Consider the following 8,831-nt stretch of genomic DNA (forward strand, 5'->3'; position numbering starts at 1 on the left):
TCCCACAGATTTTCTGCACGCAGTCGTTGGCCTCCTTGGGGCGCTTCCTGGCAGCCATGTGCGGACCATCCTACTCAGGGGCCCTCCTTCTCTTGGGTGTGGCTAAGAAGAAATCTGCATAAACTCCCACAGGGCGCCAACACAGAGGTTTTCCACAATCCCTTCGTGTGTTTCTCATTGGATTGTATTTATTGTACTTCTTGTACTTTTATGCTGTTTAAGTCCCTTGCTGCCTTCCTTTCTTAATGTTTTTGCAATCTCTTCATTTCTGTATGTTTATAAAGAGAAGACTTTCAAAATCCTCCTTAAAATTCATCTCCCTGGGCTGGCAGGTGGCATGGTGGTTAAGATGCTGGACTCCCACATGGCTGACTGTAGATTGAGTCCTGGACCTGGTGGCTTGCTTTCACACTCTCCCTGTCTCTCTCTCTCTCTCTGTCTCTATCTCTAGCCCAACTGAATAATAATAATAAAAAATAAATACAATTAAATGAAATACATGATTCTTTTAAAAAAATTTACCTACCCAAGATGTCCCTGGAGATCCCAGTTTTTGCCCCTGGGGACTCCAGTCAGGGTAGGGTGGCTTTAGGGAGACTGTGCTGTTGTGTGGGCATGAACTTTTCTGAGGAGGTCCACACACTTTATCACAGTCTCAAAGTCAACTGGGAGGCGGGGCCACTACTGTGATGCAGAACTAAAAAGCGATGTTTTGCAAGGCTGACGCACATGAGAAGGTTCTAGGTTCACACCTGAAGACCTCCCTGAGAATACCAGGCACGTGATTGCCCGTGATCTGGAGCTGGCTGGGGCTAAGTGTGGGCCATGGCATGGGACTCTTGGGGTTCCTATCTCTTTGTCTCTGTCTCATATGTATTCATGAAAGAAAGAAAGAAATGCACTGTAAAAAAAATATTAACTGGACCAAAGAAATTTAGGGACTAGTGTAATAGTCAAACAATTTTTTTTTTAAATTCCCCCCCTGCAACAGCCTGCAATGCAGGGTATAAAAGGTTCGGTTGAAACAGAATCTGGAACTCATGGCAGGTTTCCTTCTCTGTTCCGTGTACATGGTGTTCTAGTATTAGACTAAGCCTTGTCTTTGGCAGGTGCTTCTGTTAACATCAACTATAAAAATGGGGGACATCGAACCTAAACACTTGAACTTGCCTAAGTTTGATAGCAAGGGGAAAAAAATCAAGAGCAAGGGTGCAGATGGAAGACTGAAATGTGATTCCTGACCTCTTTCTATTGCAATGAAAACTCTTTAACTTTGAGCTAATTGGTGGGGTTCGAAGAAAGGGCAAGTGTAACAGAGTAGGGAAGAACTAGCTTTAGAAAGCTCAATTTGAATAATATAAAAGTCCTAATTTCAATTTTTTTTTGAGAGGTTTTTGCTATAGGGCACGTACACTCGCCAGAAAGACAGACAGAGACAGAGAGACAGAAAGCAAGAAATTACCCCCCAGGGGGAATGGCCACGCCACAATACCTTCTCCATTCTCCTCTCAGGATCTTGGGCACGCACGCACACGTGCCTGGCGTGAGTTTAAGCCATCAGGTCCGGGACTCGAACCACGGTCGACTACATGGGAGTCCAGCAGCATAGCCATTATGCTAACTGCTGGTCCCCTAATTTCAATTTTAAAGTATGATTACAATCACTCTATTACCTGCATTGTATAAATTAAGAATATAAATGGCCACTAGTAAAGGAAAGTGAGAGAAGTTAATGAGATTGCAATTCAATAGAACGATATTAATCAGTCTTAAACCTTCAATATATTACATCTAAAGCGTTCCTTCTCTTTGAGAAACTTTTATTAAAGTAACTTAGGTCACAGGACTCTCCTGGCACTAACATCGTGAGATGTCACCCCGCGTTCCTCTCCAGTCGTTCCCTCAACCTTTCCTGTGGAATGACGCACTCCTTTCCCATCTCTGTGACTTCTCAGCGTCTGGCCTCACCAAATGTCGTCCAGCTCTGTATTCTTGCTCCTTCCCTGTGGGCATCTGTCCTGGCCTTTTCAAATCATCACTGGAAAGTGATCGTTGCTGGCGGCGCGGGAGCCAGGTGGGGCCTGTGTCCTGACAGATAGTGCTGCCAGCCACGCCTAGCGTCTAGAGGCTTCTTCAGGGTCCATTGCTTTGCTTGAGTCTCTGTAGCCAATGCGTCTCATGGTGAGCCCAGAGGGCTGCTCCGTCTCCCCGTCTTCACATCAGGAGTATTTCCTCAGTAAACCACCAGGAGTCCCCATGGAGAGAACACAGAAGGAGATGCCTCCCGGACCGTATTTCAGCCGAGTGGTTTTCTCCCTGCCAGATCAGACGGGCTATAGGAATCGCTAACATCTGGCAACCCTGTCTTTATTCTCTTTTCATCCTCTCTACCATTTGGTATCAGCTGAGCGGCAACATCACCAAATGTGAGGAAGCCTTTCAAATGCAGGAGGCCAGATGGTGGTACGGCAGGAGAGCAGCAGTGCCCACCTGGGAGGGCCCAGGGTTTGCGTCCTGGGACCTCCCTGAGCCTGCCAGGTGCCCGGGCCAAGTCCATGATCCGTGCTGGCTAGGAGCAGGGAAGAATTACACTCTGAAAACCCCGGTAGGGATTCTTGTTTCTCTCCCTTTTTCTCTCTCTCATGGAAGAAATAAATTAAATTTGGGGGGGGGGGGGGCGGGGAAAAGAGCAGGTGACAAAAAAAAAGTGTGCGGAACAGATAGTCCTCCCAGCCACGCCTAGCGTCTAGAGGCTTCTTCAGGGTCCATTGCTTTGCTTGAGTCTCTGTAGCCAATGCGTCTCATGGTGAGCCCAGAGGGCTGCTCCGTCTCCCCGTCTTCACATCAGGAGTATTTCCTCAGTAAACCACCAGGAGTCCCCATGGAGAGAACACAGAAGGAGATGCCTCCCGGACCGTATTTCAGCCGAGTGGTTTTCTCCCTGCCAGATCAGACGGGCTATAGGAATCGCTAACATCTGGCAACCCTGTCTTTATTCTCTTTTCATCCTCTCTACCATTTGGTATCAGCTGAGCGGCAACATCACCAAATGTGAGGAAGCCTTTCAAATGCAGGAGGCCAGATGGTGGTACGGCAGGAGAGCAGCAGTGCCCACCTGGGAGGGCCCAGGGTTTGCGTCCTGGGACCTCCCTGAGCCTGCCAGGTGCCCGGGCCAAGTCCATGATCCGTGCTGGCTAGGAGCAGGGAAGAATTACACTCTGAAAACCCCGGTAGGGATTCTTGTTTCTCTCCCTTTTTCTCTCTCTCATGGAAGAAATAAATTAAATTTGGGGGGGGGGGAAGGGCACAAGGCCAGTGAACCCATGAATTGGATAAATAGCCCCCGAATGGTCAGGATCAGACTGCACAGTAAACAGTAAACGACCCCCTCATCCCCAGGAGCCAGTGGTGAGGGCCTGCCCAACCTCTCCCGCCGGAGATCTGGAAGAGGATCTCTTCCTGCACCCAGCTCCCCACACACCACCCTGCTTCAAGACTACCAACAGCTCCCCTGCAGTTAGACATACCTTTGCTTGCACTGGGACTTTCCTGAGCCTAAGTGTGAACGCAACTCACTGGCTTGGGGGAAGCAGTGCTGGGAGTCTGAGTTTGCCCCAGTGATTTCACATCCCCTGGTAAGGGCGGGCAGTGGCACTCCGAGATGGGGGCATGTGAAGCCACATTTTCTTGGCTCATTAAAGCCATTCTCCCAATGTTGCCCCCCATGTCATTCAACCTATTTTCAAGCCGTTTCCTCAATGGAGCACTTCAGGGAGGTTGGGCACCGAGTTTGCTAGAAACTGGATGGCATCCATCTGCCTCGTCAACGCCAGTTTATTCTCCGGCTTTGGCAACCTTCGAATAGCTCCGTACCTTTGCAGGCTGCCGCATAAAGCCTGCTCTGCAGAGTCTGCCCAAGAACCAGGAGGTTGATTTCATCTCGTCTCTGGTCATGGGTGCACAACGCTGGTCCCCAAGTGGGAGCAGGGGCTGTTCCCACCTCCCAGCAAACAGCCACCGCACATACGTGCAAACGTGGAGGTCGTGTTGGGCGTTTTCCCTATCCTGGCCAGTGGGAGACATACTAGAGGCACAGAGTGCTTGGGAACATCAGAAAAACACGCCTGACTTGGAACCTTCCCCATCCACGAGGGGGGCTCACAGCCTCTGCAGGCTCCAAGTCGGAAAGCAAACAGCCAGCTCCATTGGAGGGCTGGAAAGCAGTGGTTTCCATTCTCGTTTCTCCCTGCACTGGGCGTGCAGACGGTGGAAGTGCTGGGAGATTTACGCAGACCAGACACCACCACCATCTGTCTGTCTGTGATTCCCAGCCTCTTCCTCGGTGCCCCCCTCCATATCCTGTCTGGCAGAGGGACCGGGAGCACTAGCTCTGGCAGAAAAGATCCCAAGTCCAGAGCTACTTTCATTCTTTCTTTCGTGGTGTCTAAACACTGCATGGGAACAACGCAGCAACCTGATCAACTCCACTCCCGGCGGTCTCTAGTACTGGAGGGTCTTACGGTTCTGTCAAAACGTACCCCAGGGACCAGCGAATGGCGTAATGGTGACATCACAGAGATGAATGTGGTTCGAGTCCTGGGCCTGGCATCTTAAAACTCAGGCTGAGTGTATGTGTGTGTGCAACAATCCAGGAGGATGGAGGAGAAAGGATTGCAGCCATTGGGGGTGGGGGGATGATTTCTTGCTTTCCGTCTCTCTAGTGAGTACATACACTCAATAGCAAAAATCTCTCTCTTAAATACAAAACAAAACAAAATTAAAAAAAACCCTGAGGGGCGGAGGGAACGACCAGCAGATGTCATGATGGTTATGTCACCGGACTCCCATGTAGTCAACTGCAGTTCGAGTCCCAGACCTGGTAGCTTAAAACGCACACTGGGTGCACGTGTGTGTACATGCCCAAGATCCCAGAAGGAGAATGAAGGAGAAGGGATTGAGATGTGGCCATCTTCCTCCCCCGAACCCTGGGGGCAGGGGGTGATTTCTTGCTGTCTCTCTGGTGAGTACATGCACCCTATAGCAAACATCTCTCTTTAAAAAGTTTTCAAAATAATAACAGCTTTTAAAATAATAATTAAGAAAAAAAATCCCGGGAAGTGTGCATCTCTCCAATGGGTGGTGGGCTGAATATTAAGTATTAACTGCCTTCTTTAAAAAGCCGGAGCACCAAATTCAACCTTCTGTAAGGGCTGATAACAGAAATTTAGTTCCTTACACAGCTGTAATACAAACCAAGGGTTCTGCCAGGGCAGTTAGGTAAGAATAAAATGGAAGGAATCCAGATTAGGAAGAAAGAAAATAAATTCTTTCAATTCTCAGATGACATCATTTAAAAAAAAAAATTTACTGGAGGGCAGGTGCACTCACTGAGGGGAGAAGAGAGAGAGAGTGACCCCTAATGGAAATGATCACACTGCAGTCCCTCCTCCTCCATCTCTCTGTCTTGTCAGGATTTGGGGCACACAGGAACACAGGCCCAGACGGGAGTGTTTTTCAAGCCACTGGGTCCAGGACTCAAAACATGCAGTTAGTCATGTGGGATCCAGCTGCCTTAACCACCATGCCATCAGCTGGCCCCCGATGACTTAATCTTGAATATTAAAAATACTAAGAAACCCACTAATAAAATTGTTATTAAAAATTGTTCAACAAGGTTGCAAGATAAATGATTGATATACAAAAAGCAATGTATTTCTATGCAATCGCAATGAGTGAATCAATGATGCAATTAACAAAAGCATTCCAGGGTCAGCAGGTGACATGATGGTTAAGGCACTGGACTCCCATATGGCTAATCATGGTTCAAGTCCCAAGTCCGTAGCTTAAAAATGACAGCAGGCACATGTGCGTGTATGCCCCAAATCTCGAGAAGCAAATGGAAGAGATCGAATTGCAGTGTGACCACATCCCCTAGGGAGATACTTCCTCACTTTCTCTCTCCCTCCCTTTCTCTCACAAGTGAGCTAACGTGCCTTGTAACAAATGTAAAATTAAAAATTCCATTTATAATAGGATTAAAAAGAATAAAATAGGAATAAGCAAAAAACATAAAACCTATATTCTAAATACTATAAAACATTGTTGGAAGAAATTAGGACTTCAAAAAAATAGAAAGGCACCCCATGTTCATGAATCGAATAGTTTGATTTTTTTTTTTTCTTTTTTTCAGGGACCAGCGCCTTTATTGGCCAGGCCAGCTACTCGAGCGGGATGAAGCGCGAGGAGTGGGTGGCACCGATGCCCGGCCGTGCTTCACGGGCTTGTAGGTGATGGAGAACTCGCCCAGGCGCCCAGGTAGTGGCCAATAATCTCGGGCTTGATCTCCACCTGCTTCAAGGTCTTGCCATTGTACACGCCCACCATGCTGCCCACCATCTCCGGCAGGGTAGTGGCGCGCAGGTGCGTCTCCACCACCTCGGGCTTCTCCATGGGCGGCGCCTCCTTCTTAGCCTTGCGCAGGCGCTTGAGCAGCGAGTGCTGCTTCCTCCGCAGCCCGCGGTTCAGGCGCCGCGGGGCTGGGCGCGTTGTACACCTGCATCCCTGCTTGTAGGACGCGTCCAGGAGCTGGTCCAGATCGACGCCGCGGTATGTGACCTTGTGGAAGGTCCGTTTCTTCTCTGCTCCACTTCCGCTATCTTGACGACTCCTGAGAAAGGCAAATAGTTTGATATTGTTAAAATTAGAATACTTAGGCCAGCAGATGGGGTAGTGGTTAAGGTCCTGGACTCCCACATGGCTGACCACAGTTTGAGTCCCAGACCTGGCAGCTTGAAAGTCATGCCAGGTGCATGTGCACGTATGCCTCACATTCCTGGAGAATGGAGGAGAAAGGATTGTGGCATGGCTAGCCCTTTCTGTCTCTCACTTTCCCTCTCTGTCTCACTCTCCAGCAAGTACATAAACCCTATAGCAAAAACCTAAGGAAAAAAATTTGGAATATTCTCCAGATTGGTCAATAGATTCTATGTAATTCCTATCAAAATTCCAACTGACTTTTTTTTTTTTAATTTATTCATTCATTTATTTTAATTTGGCCAGAGAGAGACACAGAGAAAGAGAATGTGAGAAAGCAAGCCACCAGGTCCAGGACTCAAACCATGGTCGGCCATGTGGGAGTGTCCAGCGTCTTAACCACCACGCCACCTGCTGGTCCCTGCAACTGACTTTTTATAGAAACTGAAAAATGAACCTAAAATTTATAGCAAAGTTCAAGGGACCCAGAATAGGCAAAATAATCTTAAAAAAGAACACAATTGGAGGAGTCAGATTTTATTCTTTTTATTACTAGAGGGCATGTGTGCTCACCAGAGAGAGACAAAGAAAAGCAGAGAGAGAAAAACAGCATCTCCAATGGGCCATGGTCAGACCACAGTCGCTTCTCCATTCTTCGTCTTGTTGGGATTTGGGGATCACATCCACCTGTGCCCAGTGTGTTTTACAAACCACCAACGCCAGGACTCCAACTCTGATTGGCCATGTGGAATCCACTCTCTTAACCAGCAGCCCACAGGACCAGCGCCGTGTCCACTGTTCTGTGTGCTATGTGCACACGATGGTGTGGTAGACTGGAGGCTACCGTGTCTTACTTGAATACTCTTATTCTCTATGCCTTGAAAACCCTGTTGGTTTGTAGAAAAAACGGTTTCGTGTTGAGCTTCTGAAAGCTGATGTTGTTGTCTGTTGTTTGGTTGGTTCTCGTGGCTCAGACAAGCAAGCATTCACATGGTGGACAACGAATGCTTGGTGGACCTCACTTCCTGTGTAGTGACCCAGCTCCCCTGGAGACGCGAATCTCAAATAAATGTTTCTGTCAGGAGACTGAGCTCCCAGCTGTGCAAATTGGTCACAGATGTAATTGCATTTGCCCTCTGCCCTGGAAGAAAACTTGCCTGTGGTTGGGGGTTTAGATGGCTCAGAATGAAAGACATTACTCCTGGCTCTGGGTAATAGCCGTGACGCTCAAAATAAGCTGCCACAGAGACAGGGCACAGTGTTGCCAGATGTCCAGGAGCCACGCCTGGACAGCCAGTTGCCAAACACGGCCATTTCATTAGTCTGTCAGGCGTTGTCAAGAGTCATGCTTTCCTGTTGGCGTCTCTTACTTCCAAATGGGACACTTCCCACCCTTCGGACCCCCTCATGCCCACAGCTCTCCATGACAAGCTCCAATTCCAAGCTTCTCGACTGGCTGGCAATGGCAGCCCCAGGACATCCACCCGGCCCTGGCTGCCACGGCCAGAATCTAATTAAAATCAACATAGCAACGAGCTGCTGAGCCCTGCTTGGTGCCGCAGGGGCTAACACAGGGCTGACCTAATCAAACAACGTTTCCGTGGTGCCTGGCACAAAAATTCCCTCCTAGAGACCTCAGCAGCGGGCATCGAGGCTGAGGACTGACACTGAGCCTTTGAAGGCCTGGTCAGAGCACACCTACCCAGGATGGACAGTTAGGGACAGAGTATATTTTGCTGGGATGGAAAGAGGGAAATACGTGGTCTGACAACCCCTGAAAATACTGCAAAAGACTCTTACATGATGGCAACTTGGCCAGTTGTCTTTGTCAAGATCATGGGCTAGGCAGCTGGGCCTTTTGTCCTGGAGCTGCTGGGTAGCCAACCTTCAAGAGAGCAAAGATCAGGGGATCAGCAGTTAGCGTAATATCAGCATAGCAGTAGGCTATGTCACTGGACTCCCATGTAGTCGACCGCGGTTCGAATCACAGACCCGGTGGGTTAAACTCACACGGGGCGCATGTGCATGCGTGCCCAAGATCCCGAGAAGAGAATGGAGGAGAAGGGATTGCAGCATGA

At 48.8% G+C, this 8,831-nt stretch overlaps 1 pseudogene; it reads right to left on the bottom strand.

Annotated features, from left to right (window-relative positions):
- Positions 1-6,194: 6,194 nt before the first annotated feature.
- LOC102480536 (40S ribosomal protein S15 pseudogene) lies at positions 6,195-8,591 on the bottom strand (annotated as a pseudogene).
- Between the last annotated feature and the right edge of the window lie 240 nt (positions 8,592-8,831).

The sequence above is a fragment of the Tupaia chinensis genome, unplaced genomic scaffold (genome assembly GCF_000334495.1).
Source record: "Tupaia chinensis unplaced genomic scaffold, TupChi_1.0 Scaffold143647_1, whole genome shotgun sequence".
NCBI classification, from domain to species: domain Eukaryota; kingdom Metazoa; phylum Chordata; class Mammalia; order Scandentia; family Tupaiidae; genus Tupaia; species Tupaia belangeri.